The sequence below is a fragment of the Ovis canadensis genome, chromosome 21, assembly GCF_042477335.2.
Source record: "Ovis canadensis isolate MfBH-ARS-UI-01 breed Bighorn chromosome 21, ARS-UI_OviCan_v2, whole genome shotgun sequence".
Taxonomy (NCBI): Eukaryota; Metazoa; Chordata; class Mammalia; order Artiodactyla; family Bovidae; genus Ovis; species Ovis canadensis.
Window position 1 is genome coordinate 31,164,823 of NC_091265.1, and position 15,271 is coordinate 31,180,093.

The following is a 15,271-nucleotide window of genomic DNA, read 5'->3' on the forward strand; positions in this document are numbered from 1 at the left end:
TGCAGTGATTTTGCAGCCCCCCAAAATAAAGTCTCTCACTGTTTACATTGTTTCACCATCTATTTGGCATGAAGTGATGGGATTGAATTCCATGGTCTTAGTTTTTAGAATGCAGAGTTTTAAGTCAGCTTTTTCACTTCTTTTCTTTCACTCTCATCAAGAGGCTCTTTAGTTCTTTGTCACTTTCTGCCGTAAGGGTGGTGTCATGTGCATATCCGAGGTTATTGATATTTCTCCCAGCAATCTTGATTCCAGCTTGTGCTTCCTCCAGCCCAGTGTTTCTCATGATGTACTCTGCATAGAAGTTAAATAAGCAGGGTGAAAATAGACAGCCTTGATGTACTCTTTTCCCAATTTGGAACCAGTCTTTTGCTGCATATCTGGTTCTAACTGTTACTTAGAACTGGGGTGAGTGAGTACTTTTCAGTTACAAATTTTATTTATTTGTCATAGTATCATTAAGAGAAGGTTATCTCTTTTCTTGTGGCTGAGTTCGACAGTTTGCATTTGGGGAAACTGAAGCTAAACTGTTGAATTTATGAGCATACATGTATTCATAGTGAATGCAGGATCTGTAGCCTTGTCATATTCCCAATAGTACTGATTTGTAGTCTGTCTTCTTTCAGTTTTCCTAGAGGTTTATCAATTTCATTGACTTTTTTTTTTAAATAAGGAAATATTTTTGTTTTGTTGATTTTTCTCTGTTTTCCTATTTTCAATTTCTTTGATTCTGTTCTCTTTTTTTTCCCCTCTTTTCTTCCTTCTCTTCATTTTGGGTTTATTTTACTCTTCCTTTTCTAGGTTTTTGAGATAGCCAGGACACTTTTGTGGATGAAAGTGTTCCTGTGCATAATTTCACTCTGAGAACAGGTGTCATCTGCAAGCTGGAATTTCCTGGGCAAATTACGATGTATTGAACCTCTAGTGACAACCCTTAACCAGGGAGGCTGTAGGAAATGCATCTATGACCTCATGTGCATCATGAAGAGTCTATCATATGAGGTAGGGGTGGCACTGAGCTCGTCACCTTTTGCTTTCAGCTACTTATCCTTATGACTTCCCAGATGTCTCAGTGGTAAGGAATTCACCTGCCAAGCAGGAGACATGGGTTTGATCCCCAAGTCAGGAAAATCCCCTGGAGATGAAAATGGCAACCTATTTTGGTATTCATGCCTGGAAAATCCCATGGACAGAGAAGCCTGGTGGGCTGCAGTCCATGGGACTGCAAAAGAGTCAGACACAGATTAGCTGCTGCTGCTGCTGCGTCGCCTTGGTAGTGTCCGACTCTGTGCGACCCCACAGACGGCAGCCCACCAGGCTCCCTCGTCCCTGGGATTCTAAAGGCAAGAACATTGGAGTGGGTTGCTGTTTCCTCCTCCAATGCATGAGAGTGAAAAATGAAGTGAAGTCGCTTAGTCATGTCCGACTTTTAGCGACCCCATGGACTGCAGCCCACCAGGCTCCTCCATCCATGAGATTCTCCAGGCAAGAGTACTGGAACAGCAACTCACAACTAGTTGCAAAGATTACAATGCATTTTTCTGCCATATTCTGTAGTCTTTTCATTTTAATATGCACAAAATGGGTCTGCATTGCTTCTTCTGGTACCAGGAGACAATGTGCTAGCTCTTACAAGGTTTCAGAGATGGGAGCTGATTTTATGGTATACTTTTGTGTGCCAGATTCTATTGTGGGGCATGCTCAAATCTATCATTCTCTCTTCCTAACAATGTTAGGAATTAAGCACCAAATTTATATTGTTTTAGAAAAGGAAATTGAAGCCTGTAGAGGCTACAGTACTTTACTGGGAGGTGGGTAGTAAGTGAAAGAGACTGGAGTTGAGATGAGCCTGACTCCGTGGTACTGTGTAGCTCTCCAGCTTTAACTGCTTGTAGCAACACCTATTGGAGAAGGCAATGGCACCCCACTCCAGTACTCTTGCCTGGCATATCCCATGGACGGAGGAGCCTGGTGGGCTACAGTCAGTGGCGTTGCTACGAGTCGGACACGACTGAGCGACTTCACTTTCACTTTTCACTTTCATGCATTGGCGAAGGAAATGGCAACCCACCCCAGTGTTCTTGCCTGGAGAATCCCAGGGACGAGGGAGCTTGGTGGGCTGCCATCCATGGGTTCGCACAGAGTCGGACATGACTGAAGTGACGCAGCAGCAGCAGCAGCAGCAGCAGCAACACCTATTGATGGTCTTTACTGATGGTGGGGAAGTGAGGTGAGGGGGAGGTTGGTGATGGTGGTGTTCTATTAATGTAATCAGATCTGCAGTTTGTAGGAGGCTCATGTGTATATTTGATTATGAATGAGGTATGGTGATGTCAGAGTAATATATGTGGTTGTTTTGATAAAGGAATATATAAATACATTTAAATTGTTTTAGGAAAAGATGAGATTTGTTAAATGTCTTTTGTGCAACCATAAGATAAAGACCCAACGAAGTAATATTCAAGCTACATTACCTCAGGAGCGGGAATTGACAGTGTCCTAAACAACTCATTTCTTAGTTGGAAAATATCATCAACAAATATTTTCTGTCTTTAATCATGTATTTATATGCACACAGAACTATAGATAATGGGCATGATCAATGGGATATATGGGTAAAATTGGGGGATTGAAATACGATGGAGATAATCAACAAAGCTCAGTAGACACTGAAATGAAGGCTTTTCATATGTGATTGTACTTGGGCTCTCACCAAATCCATTTAGTGTATTTTATCTGCCTTAAAAACAAGCAAGTTATTTATTTTATTTTCTTCCAGTCAAGCTAAAATGTAAAGGAAACAAATTCATTTATTCATTCAAGAAAACATACTCCATAGCCTTTACTAAGAAGTGTTATCTGTTGATCCATCGTTGTTAAATATATGGGACTTTTACAGTTCAACAACAAAAAGGCAAATAGCTTAATTTAAAAATGAGCAAAGGCCTTGAGGGTTTGAATAGACACTTCTGAAAATAAGGTAGTCAATAAGCACATTAAAGGGTGCTTACTTTACTAATCATTAAAGAAATGCAAGTCAAAACCACAAGATACCCCTTCACACCATTAAGATGCCTATCATTAAAAACAAAATAAAGCAAAACCAAAAAATAACAAGTTTTAGTGAGAATATGGAGAAACTGGAACCTTTGTGTATTACTGCTGGAAATGAAAAATGATGCAGCTACTATGAAAAATAACATGACACTTCCTTCCAAAATGAAACATAGAACTAACATATGATACAAAATTCAACTACTGAATATATACCTAAAAGCAATGGAATTATTCACAATAGCCAAAATATTAGGGAAATAACTCAAATGCCCATCAATATATGAATGAATAAACAAAATATGTGTACACACATACCATACAGAGAACAATTACTCAATCTTATGAAGAGATGAAATTCTGACATACACTACAAAATGGACAAATCTTGAAGTCATTGTATTAAGTGAAATAAGCCACTCGTAAAAGAACAACTGGGCTTCCCTGGTGGCTCAGAGATAAAGAATCTGCCTGCCAGTACAGGGGACCTAAGAGACTCAGGTTCAGTCCCTGGGTCAGGAAGATGCCCTGGAGAAGGAAATGGCAACCCGCTCCAGTGTTCTTGCCTAGAGAATCCCCTGGACAGAGGAGCCTGGTGGGTTACAGTCCAAGGGGTCGCAGAGATTCGAACACAACTGGATCGGCTTAGCATGCAAAAGAGCAATTGCTGTATGATTCCACTTAATACACTTATACATGTCTAGAGTAATCAAGTTCAAAGACAGGAAATAGAATGATGGTTGCTAGGGACAGGAGGGAGGGGAAGTGAAGAGTTATTTTTAATATTTGGGAGTTGCAGTTTGGAGAGAGAAGAATATCTGGAGGTGAATTGTGTTAGTGGTTGCACAACAATGTGTATGCACTTAATGCCATTGAACTGTATAGCTAAAAATGGTTTGAATGGTAAATTTTATGCTTTGCCACAATAAAAAAAAATAATATTGTGGGTATGTAGTACTTTTTCCTAATTCTCCATAGCACAGATTATTAACTCAGCAGAAGAATGCAATGAACTAGTACTTCATATATTTCCTTAAAATGGCCTAAACTTAGCATTAGTATTTTTTTTGAGTATGTTGTTTTGTAGCCTTGCTTCCCCCCATTAAAACAGTAGTAATAATAATAATGTAGATTATTATTAAATGAGGTAAAATGAGATACAGACACAAAAAAATAGTTTACCTGTATTAAGCTCCTACCATAAACTAAGTGCTGTACTATTTTACACAGCTTAGCCCATTTAGTCCTCACCGCAGTTTCAGATATCATCGTTTTTGCCATTGTACCAATAGGTAACTAAGGCGCTAAATGTTGTAATACGTTGTTGGAATACGCAAAACCAGTAATCGGGCAGTGGGGCTACACAGAATCTGAACCCACGTAGTGTAACTCCAGAAATATGCCTCTTATCACTTATTTTGTTAGTTAGCTTGTGACTTTGAACATTATTCTTGATCTCGAGCTTTTGTTTTTTTTTTTTATAGGTAATTTTGTAAAATCACTTGTATCCTTAACCATATCCCAGCCCTGGGATAAGTATTTTTATTTTTACCTTGAGCTTCAGCCACACAGTTTCCATGAGCTTGAAGACTTCTCAATTTCTAGTGTTTAGAACAATGTCTGATGCATGATAGGTGCTAAATAAATTTAAATAAGCAAACCATACAGAGAAAATGCATGATAAGGAATGGAGTTATTTCCAGTTCTATGGCCTGAAACTCTCTTCTCTCTCTCATATAAATAGGAACCATTGGAGCACAGGGCCATCAAGTTGCTACAAAGTCAAATTTGTTGTTGTTGTTGTTGTTGTTCAGTTGCCCAGTTGTGTCTGTCTCTTCCTGACCTCATGGAGTGCAGCACACCAGGCCTCCCTGTCCTTCACCATCTCCTGGAGCTTGCCCAAGTTCATGCTCATTGCATTGGTGATGCCATCCAGCCACCTCCTCTTCTGCTGCCCTCTTCTGCTCTCAATCTTTCCCAGCATCAGGGACTTTTCCAGTGAGTCATCTGTTTGCATAAGATGACCAAAATACTGGAGCTTCAGCTTCAGCATCAGTCCTTCCAGTGAATATTCAGCATTGCTCTCCCTTAAGATTGAATGGTTTGATCTCCTTCTGTCCAAGGAGATTTCAGGAGTCTTCTCCAGCACCACAGTTCAAAGGCACTGATTCTTTGTCTTTCTGCCATCTTTATGGTCCAGCTCACACAACCATACATGACCACTGGGAAGACCATAGCCTTCCTTCCACTGGGAAGACCAAAGACTATATGGGCCTGTGCTGGCAGAGTAACATCTCTGTTTTTCAACACACTGCCTAGGTTTGTCATCACTTTCCTGCCAAGAGGCAATTATCTACTGATTTCATGGCTGCAATCACTACAGTGATTTTGGAGCCCAGGAAGAGGAAATCCAGTCACTGCTTCCACCTTTTCCCCTTTTATTTGCCATGTAGTAATGGAAGAAGCACAAGCTGGAATCAAGATTGCTGGGAGAAATATCAATAACCTCAGATATGCAGATGACACCACCCTTATGACAGAAAGTGAAGAGGAACAAAAAGCCTCTTGATAAAAGTAAAAGAGGAGAGTGAAAAAGTTGGCTTAAAGCTCAACATTCAGAAAACTAAGATCACGGCATCTGGTCCCATCACTTCATGGGAAATGGATGGGGAAACAGTGGAAACAGCGTCAGACTTTATTTTTCTTGGCTCCAAAATCACTGCAGATGGTGACTGCAGCCATGAAATTAAAAAACGCTTACTTCTTGAAAGGAAAGTTATGACCAACCTAGGTAGCATATTGAAAAGCAGAGACATTACTTTGCCAACAAAGTTCCATCTAGTCAAGGCTATGGTTTTTCCTGTGGTCATGTATGGATGTGAGAGTTGGACTGTGAAGAAAGCTGAGCACCGAAGAACTGATGCTTTTGAACTGTGGTGTTGGAGAAGACTCTTGAGAGTCCCTTGGACTGCAAGGAGATACAACCAGTCCATTCTAAAGGAGATCAGTCCTGGGTGTTCTTAGAAGGAATGATGCTAAAGCTGAAACTCCAGTACTTTGGCCACCTCATGCAAAGGGTTGACCTATTGAAAGATTGTGATGCTGGGAGGGATTTGGGGCAGGAGGAGAAGGGGACGACAGAGGATGAGATGGCTGGATGGCATCACTGACTCGAAGGGCGTGAATCTGAGTGAACTCCAGGAGTTGGTGATGCACAGGGAGGCCTGGTGTGCTGCAGTTCATGGGGTCACCAAGAGTCAGACATGACTGAGCTACTGAACTGAACTGAATGGGGACAAATGCCATGGTTTTAGTTTATTTTTTAATATTTAGTCTTAAGCTGGTTCTTTCACTCTCTTCCTTCATCCACATCAAGAGATTCTTCAGTTCCTCTTGCTCTCTGTCAATATACTGATATCATCTGCATATCTGAGGTTGTTGATGTTTCTCCCACCTGTCTTGATTCCAGCTTGTAACTCATCTAGCCCAACATTTCTTATGATGTGCTCAGCATTTAGATTAAACAAGCAGGGGAACAGCAGACAGCTCTGTTGTACTCCTTTCTTGATCTTTAACCAATCAGTTGTTCTATACAGGGTTCTAACTTGTTCTTGACCTGCATACAGGTTTCTCAGGAGACAGCTTTCCACAGTTTGTCAGGATCCACACAATCAAAGGCTTTAGTGTAGTCAATGAAACAGCGATAGATGTTTGTTTGTTTGTTTGTTTCTGAAATTTCCTTGCTTTCTTTATAATCCAGCAAATGTTGGTAATTTTGAGCTGTAGTTCCTCTTGCTTTCTAAACCCAGCTTAGACATCTGAAAGTTCCTAGTTTGTATAACGCTGAAGCCTAGCATGCAAGATTTTAAGTGCATGCTTATTTTACTAGCATGGGCGATGAGTGTGATTGATGGTTAGCACATGCTTTACCAATACCCTTCCTGGCAATTGGGATGAGGATTGACCTTTTCCAGTCCTATGACCACTGCCGGGTCTTCCAGATTTGCTGACATGACGAATGCAACACCTTGATGGCATCATCCTTTAGGGATTTGAATAGTTCCGCTGAAATTTCATTGCATCCGCTAGCTTTATTAATAGCAGAGCTTCTTAAGGCCCACTTGCCTTTCACTCTAGAATGTCTAGCTCTGAGTGACTAACCATACCATCATAGCAATCCAGTTCATTAATATCTTATTTATACAGCTCTTCTATGTATTCTTTCCATCTCTTCTTGATCTCTTCAACATCTACTAGGTCTTTACAATTTTTATACTTTATTGTGCCCATCTTTGGGCAGAATGCTCCCTTGATATTTGGCATTTTTCTGAAGACATCTCTAGAACTGTCCCCTTTTGTTGTTTTCTCCTGTTATTAAGCATTGCTCATTGAAGAAGGCCTTCTTGTCTCTTCCAGCTATTTTTTGGAACTCTGTTTAATTGCAAGTACATTTCCCTCTCTCCCTTGTTTTTCACTTCTCTTCATTCTTCCACTATTTGTAAAGCCTCCTCAGATAACCACTTTTTCTTCTTGCTTTTTTTGTTTGTTTGTTTGTTTGTTTGGGGTGGTTTTGTTTGCAACCTCCTGTACAATATTACAGACCTCTGTCCATTGTTCTTCAGGCACACTGTTAACTAGATCTAGTCCCTTGAATCTATTAGTTGAATCTACACATGGATATTACTCAGTCAAATTATGAATGAATAAACATCAACTCTTGAGTTTCCCCAAGTTTCTTATTTTCTGATGATCCTTCATCGAGGTTAACATTAAAATGGGCCAGCTTCACATGAAGATGGGGTGCCAGGGGAACTGTGTACTGATCTAAGACAGAAATCTGATGGAAAAAAAGATTCCATTGTATTATACAGGGAAATGCCATATAAAACTAAATGCATAAACCTACTTTAAATGTGATTTGAACGTTCAATTTTAATTTAGTGGTATACTTCTACCTCTGAAAGAAAGCTCATAGAAGCCTGCATAATTCTGAGGAAAAAAAAGGTTCTGAAACTTTATTTTGACATATTCCTTTAATAATAACATAGCATTAGAGTGTTAGTCACTCAGTCACATCTGACTCATTGCAATCCTTTGGAATGTAGCCCACCAGACTCCTCTGTCCACGAGATTGCCCAGGCAAGAATACTGGCTTGCCATTCCAATTGCCATTGGCAATTGCCATTGCTAATAATGAGTTGCCATTCCCTTCTCCAGGCCATTTTCCTGACTCAGGGATCAAACCCTAGTATTCTGCATTGCAGGTGGATTCTTTACCATCTGAGTCACCAAAGAAGCCCAAACATAACATGTAGAGGTGCTATTTAAAGATAATAATTCATGGATCAAATGGAAATGTCATGGCTATTAGCCCTGGTCTTGGTTTAGTTTCTGCTATGGGTTAAAGGGAGGACCATTTTCACATTTGCTAAAGAAAAAGAATGAGTTATTTTATTATTGATGGTAAAACTAATGAAAGTTAAATGGAAAATTAAGGTAATTTTGCCTCACCTCACACCAGAGAAAAGAAAAGTACACCCAGACAATCAAATGAAAAATAAATATTTTGTTTTAAGTAACCGGATACTTGAGGCAAAAGCAATTCTTCATACCTTCTTCAGTGTGAAATTATCCGTCTCATTCAGTTAGAATTGCTTTTGTTACCATTAGCAAGATACTTAAGAAACAATAGTTTATAATTTCAGGAGAAAAGTGGGTTTGTTCCTATTTATTTGTTGTTGAGTTGGTTGGTTGGTTGTTACGAGGGAGCAGGTGTGAAGGCTGGCTAGATAATTGTCCCAATCAATTACTTTTCTGCAGTGTGCTGAGTTGCTCTAAATAAGGACAGTAGAGTGGCAAGTGACCAGGGTTGGTGCTTTCTAGGTAATAACAAACTTCAAATCTGACAAATAGCCAGGGGCGTCTCGCTCGAAACTCCAGCAAAATGGATGGTGTTCGTCTTGTTGACTGAATGGTCCACATTTACAAATGAGACAGGATTTGAGTATAATTCTGAATTATTAAAACAGAAGATTTATTTCCTCATGCTGTATAAACAAGCATACTAACAAGGGTGCATTCTGAAAAATGTAAAAACAGACTTGAACACAGCAAAGCGATCATGCCGTTGGTCAAGAAAGACTTTACTTTTATTGTATTTTCCTAGTTTATATGAAAAAGTAATACATATGTGCATTATTAGAATGAATTTGAAATATACATACCATATGGTGATACGTTTAGATATTTGAACATATATGCATGTGTATGAGAAAAAACATCTAGCGTTAAATACACCCATCTTACTAGTGCTAATTTCTGGGTTGTGGAATTATGAGAAGTTTTTCTTCTCACACTTCAAATTTTCAAAATACCCTATACAGAGAACAATAATTTTATAATTAAGACTGTAAGTTTGTTTGAGAGAGGCTCATTTTCCCCACATGGCAAATGAATGGGCCTTGAGCTAAGTGCAGTTAGCTCAGCTAGAGCTAAGTTCACTTTCAGCTTTGAACTTGCATCAATATGTTTCATTTATTTGAAAAGCCTATAGTATGTCCCAGGTTCTCAAAGAATGATTAGTATCACTGTTTTTACATACCTTAGTCTTAATTTGATAAACTAAAGAGAGAGTTTTTATTGTGAAAGACATGGATATTTATTCCATAAATGTTTATTGAGAAATTATTATGTGCCCTGAATTACTGTAGGTGTAAGAATTTACCCATTAGTGAACCAAATAGAAAAAATAACTTCCCTCAAGGGACTTACATTCTCGAGGGAGAAAGAGACATTCAAATATTAGTTATCCTCTGTATTAGAAGGTAATGAGTGCTATTGAGGCTGTACAAAATAGAGCTGGGTGAAGGGAATGGAAAGTGTTAGGAAAGGAGTGAAATTACCAGATGGCTAGTCAATGTAAACCCTCTTGGGAGGGCATTTGAGCAAAGACTTACAGGAGGCGAAAGTAGGAGGCATGCAGATATACGGGGAAGATTGTCTGAAGCAGATGGAACAGCCGATGCAGAGACTCTGAGGCAAGCATGTGCCTGACATGTAAACAACAAGGAAGCCAGTGCTCCTAAAGCAGGGTGAGAGCGGGGGAAAGTAAGGGGTGGTGAGGTCACAGGTAACCACGGACCAGATACCATGCCTTGAAGGTTACAGTAAAATGTTGGACTTTTATTTTGGTCAGTGAGATCTAACTCAACATTTTTAATTATTCTGGTTGCTATATGAAGAATACATTTTTTTCAGGACAAAGGTAGAAGCAGGAAAACCAGTTAAGAATGTAATGTAACAATCCAGGTAAGAGTGAATGATGGCTTGAACAAGGATGCTAGAGATAGAAGCCCCATGCCACCCCTCTAGTTGACATAGAGCCCCTGTTTGAGTTCCCTGAGATATATGTATACCTATGGCTGATGCATGCTGATGTTGGACAGAAAACAGCAAAATTCTGTAAAGCAATTATCCTTCAATTAAAAAATAATTTATTTTCAAGTGGAAGCAATGATAAATGGTACAATTTGAGATATATTTTTGAAGGTAGAGTCAAAAGTATTTCTGAGCTGTGGAGAAGGGACCTCAAGGATGACTCCAAAATTTGTGACCTGTTCACCTGCAGGGATGGATGTGTCCTGACTGACTTTCAGCCAATCCACTGAAAATATTAAGTGACTGCACAAGTCTGGATTTCAGAAAAGAGGCTTGGATTGAACGTGTCATTTTGGAAATTGTTGATGTAAAATACTTTAAAGCTTTGTGGACAGGTCGAGGAGTGAGCCATGAAGTGGACCAATTTTTGGAGTTACTACTAAGTTGCTTCAGTCGTGTCCGAATCTCAGTGACCCCATGGAAGGCAGCCTACCAGGCTCCTCCATCCCTGGGATTTTCCAGGCAAGAGTACTGGAGTGGGGTGCCATTGCCTTCTCCATTTGGAGTTTCAGGAAGATGCAAAACAATCAACCAAGGAACAAAGAATGAATAGTCACATGGGTAGTAAGATGACTAGAAATGTCACTCAAGAAAGACGGAATGATCAAATGTGCCAAATAGTAGACTAGGTAAATTAAGATGGCTTGGAATTAACCATTGATTTTAGCTACATAGAAGCTATTCATGACCTTGACATTCAATAAAATGACAGGGATGAAAATATGACTGGTGACTATTTAATAGAAAATAAAAGGATACTGGAGATAGCCAGTAGAGGCAACTCCTTCAAAAATTCTATTTAAATAGAAGGTGAGTAACGTGTCTGTAAATAGAGTAGTAAGTGTAATTAAGGGAAGGTTTTGTTTGCTAGTCTGGAGATGAGAGAAGTAACATTTGTTCCCCTTGGGAATGATCCAAAAGGCAGATAAAAGAAACAGTAAAAGAGGAAACGAGAAGAAAAGACTGACAAGGTCTTAAATGAATGCCCTAGTGCTCAACTGAGGCTAGACTGAGTGTGAGGGCAGAGATTCATGTACTTTTTAAAGATGGTGCTGGAGCAGGTGACCCCTTTTTCTGAGTACTTCAATAATCTCAGCAAATCAGGAGGCTAGATTTCAGACTGTATATAATCATACAGCTAACCAACTGAGAATGCTTTGTATTCCAGATAATGTGTTAGGTCCTGTAAACATAATGTGCATTCCCTTGCCTTCACAGAATTTGTCCTGTAGTAGAGATACACAATTAAGCCCAAAAAGTATTATGAATTGATGCTATGAGAAATACAGGATTTCTGTGAAATTACAAAAGGGAATATACTCGAGGGCATTTTGGGGCAAGTGACACCAGAAGTGTCCCTTAGAGAGTAACCTCTAAGTTGAAACGTTCGTTGGGATAGTGGTGTAAGGGTTGCACAGGGGACTTCCGGCAGAAGGAATGGTGTGTGAAAAGGCTGGAAAATGAGAGTTAATCAGCCCAGAAAATGTTTGTGATGGTGGCACAGAGGATGAGGTTGAAAAGGTTACCAGAGGCAGACTTAGGTATCCATGTTGAGTAGCTAAAATTAGGTTTTAGACTCTTGAGATTTTAAGATGGGATGATATGGGCAGGTTTGCATTTGCTCTCTAGAAAGATCACTGGGTCAACGGTGAAGGATGGCATGGAGGGAACTGAGAGGTCAATTGGAGACTGTCCTATTCATGGAGGTGAAAGGAGGAGGATCAGACTATGATAGCAGCTTTCAGGGGGAAGTAGATTCGCATCAAATACTCAGGAAAAGGAGTCAACTGAGTGTGAGTAGTAATTGGATGTGGATGGTTGGTGAGAAGGAACTGAAGGGTCAGTGACAGGGTATGGTTCGATGGTAACTTTTTATTTCTTTATGTTTGTGGTAGCTTTATTATTATTATTATTATTATTATTATTTTGGTATTAATTTAAATGGCATAGAAATAAAGGAGACTCCAGGGGAAAGGTGTCAAGTTCAACTTTCAGCAATGCTTTGTGACACCCTAGAGAAATTTTGAAGAAGACAGGAATGAGTTCAGAAAACAAGGAAATATGAGTGATTGAAATGATAAATTTGAAAGTCATCAGCATAGAGATTTAGTTGGTTTGCAAGCAACTGAAAAAAAAAAAAAGCCTTCAATGAACAAACTAGGCCAAAAGTTGACATCAGGGTCACCATGAACAGTTTTTCTCACTAAATTTGAAGGCCATTGTCCTTTCCTTTGTTAGAGGTTGAATTTCCATGTTCCTTTAATGTTCCCATACAAAATTCTCATGTATTTTTGAATGAAAATGTGCAGATGTCATATAATTATCCTTGGACACTTTTAATTTCTTCAATAAAAAGTGTATCATGTACAGTATACCAACACTGATTTTTTTGGTCATTTTCTCCAGCTACTAATTTTCCATAAAAGCATGCATAGGAGGAAAAGAAAAGAAACAAAGAAAAAAAATGTTAGATTTTGGGCTAAACTGAGCTTGATTGTCCAGAGCACACACAAAAAAATTCACTGACTGTTGATATGAACACTTCTCCTGTTGGTATTTCCACACAAATCTAGAAAAATTCTGTAAAAGGATAAAGCTACAGTTTAGCAGCCAATGCATCTGAAATGTAGTAGGAATTAGCATATCATATTTAATATATATATACATATATATACATATAATTTAGTCATACGTGTTCCTCTCAAGAGTTTGTCATTTTAAAATCCAAGTTCCAAATCACTATAAAATAACAGAAGTTTACTATATGCCATGCTTTATGTCCAGTTCAGTTCAGTCACTCAGTCGTGTCTGACTCTTTGTGACCCCGTGTATCACAGCACACCAGGCCTCCCTGTCCATCACCATCTCCCAGAGTTCACTCAGACTCACGTCCATTGAGTCCGTGATGCCATCCAGCCATCTCATCCTGAGTCGTCCCCTTCTCCTCCTGCCCCCAATCCCTCCCAGCATCAGAGTCTTCTCCAATGAGTCAACTCTTCGCGTGAGGTGTCCAAAGTACTGGTGCTTCAGCTTCAGCATCATTCCTTCCAAAGAAATCCCAGGGCTAATCTCCTTCAGAATGGACTGGTTGGATCTCCTTGCAGTTCAAGGGACCCTCGAGAGTCTTCTCCAACACCACAGTTCAAAAGCATCAATTCTTCGGCGATCAGCCTTCTTCATCCATACATGACCACAGGAAAAATCATAACCTTGACTAGACGGACCTTAGTCAGCAAATTAATGTCTCTGCTTTTGAATATACTATCTAGGTTGGTCATAACTTCTCTTCCAAGGAGTAAGCGTTTTTTAATTTCATGGCTGCTGTCACCATCTGCAGTGATTTTGGAGCCCAAAAAATAAAGTCTGACACTGTTTCTACTGTTTACCCATCTATTTGCCATGAAGTGATGGGACCAGATGCCATGATCTTCGTTTTCTGAATGTTGAGCTTTAAGCCAACTTTTTCACTCTCCACTTTCACTTTCATCAAGAGGCATTTTAGTTCCTCTTCACTTTCTTCCATAAGGGTGATTTCATCTGCATATCTCAGGTTATTGATATTTCTCCTGGCAATCTTGATTCCAGCTTGTGTTTCTTCAAGTCCAGCATTTCTCATGATGTACTCTGCATAGAAATTAAATAAGCAGGGTGACAATATACAGCCTTGACATACTCCTTTTCCTATTTGGAACCAGTCTGTTGCTCCATGTCCAGTTCTAACAGCTGCTTCCTGACCTGCATACAGATTTCTCAAGAGGCAGGTCAGGTGGCCTGGTATTCCCATCTCTCTCAGAATTTTCTGCAGTTTATTGTGATCTACACAATCAAAGGCTTCGACATAGTCAATAAAGCAGAAGTAGATGTTTTTCTGGAACTCTCTTGCTTTTTCCATGATCCAGCAGATGTTGCCAATTTGATCTCTGGTTCCTCTGCCTTTTGTAAAACCAGCTTGAACATCAGGGAGTTCATGGTTCACATATTGCTGAAGCCTGGCTTGGAGAATTTTGAGCATTACTTTACTAGCATGCGAGATGAGTGCAATTGTGCAGTAGTTTGAGCATTCTTTTGCATTTCCTTTCTTTGGAATTGGAATGAAAACTGACCTTTTCCAGTCCTGTGGCCACTGCTGAGTTTTCCAAACTTGCTGGCATATTGAGTGCAGCTCTTTCACAGCATCATCTTTCAGGATTTGAAATAGCTCAACTGGAATTCCATCACCTCCACTAGCTTTGTTTGTAGTGATGCTTTCTAAGGCCCACTTGACTTCGCATTCCAAAATGCCTGGCTCTAGATTAGTGATCACATCATCATGATTATCTGGGTCGTGAAGATCTTTTTTGTACAGTTCTTCCGTGTATTCTTGCCACCTCTTATTAATATCTTCTGCTTCTGTTATGTCCAGACCATTTCTGTCCTTTATTGAGCCCATCTTTGCATGAAATGTTCCCTTGGTATCTCTAATTTTCTTGAAGAGATTTCTAGTCTTTCCCATTCTGTTATTTTCCTCTGTTTCTTTGCATTGATCGCTGAAGAAGGCTTTCTTATCTCTTCTTGCTATTGTTTGGAACTCTGCATTCAGATGCTTATATCTTTCCTTTTCTCCTTTGCTTTCACCTCTTCTTTTCACAGCTATTTGTAAGGCCTCCCCAGACAGCCATTTTGCTTTTTTGCATTTGTTTTCCATGGGGATGGTCTTCATCCCTGTCTCCTGTACAATGTCACGGACCTCCGTCCATAGTTCATCAGGCAGTCTATCTATCAGATCTAGACCCTTAAATCT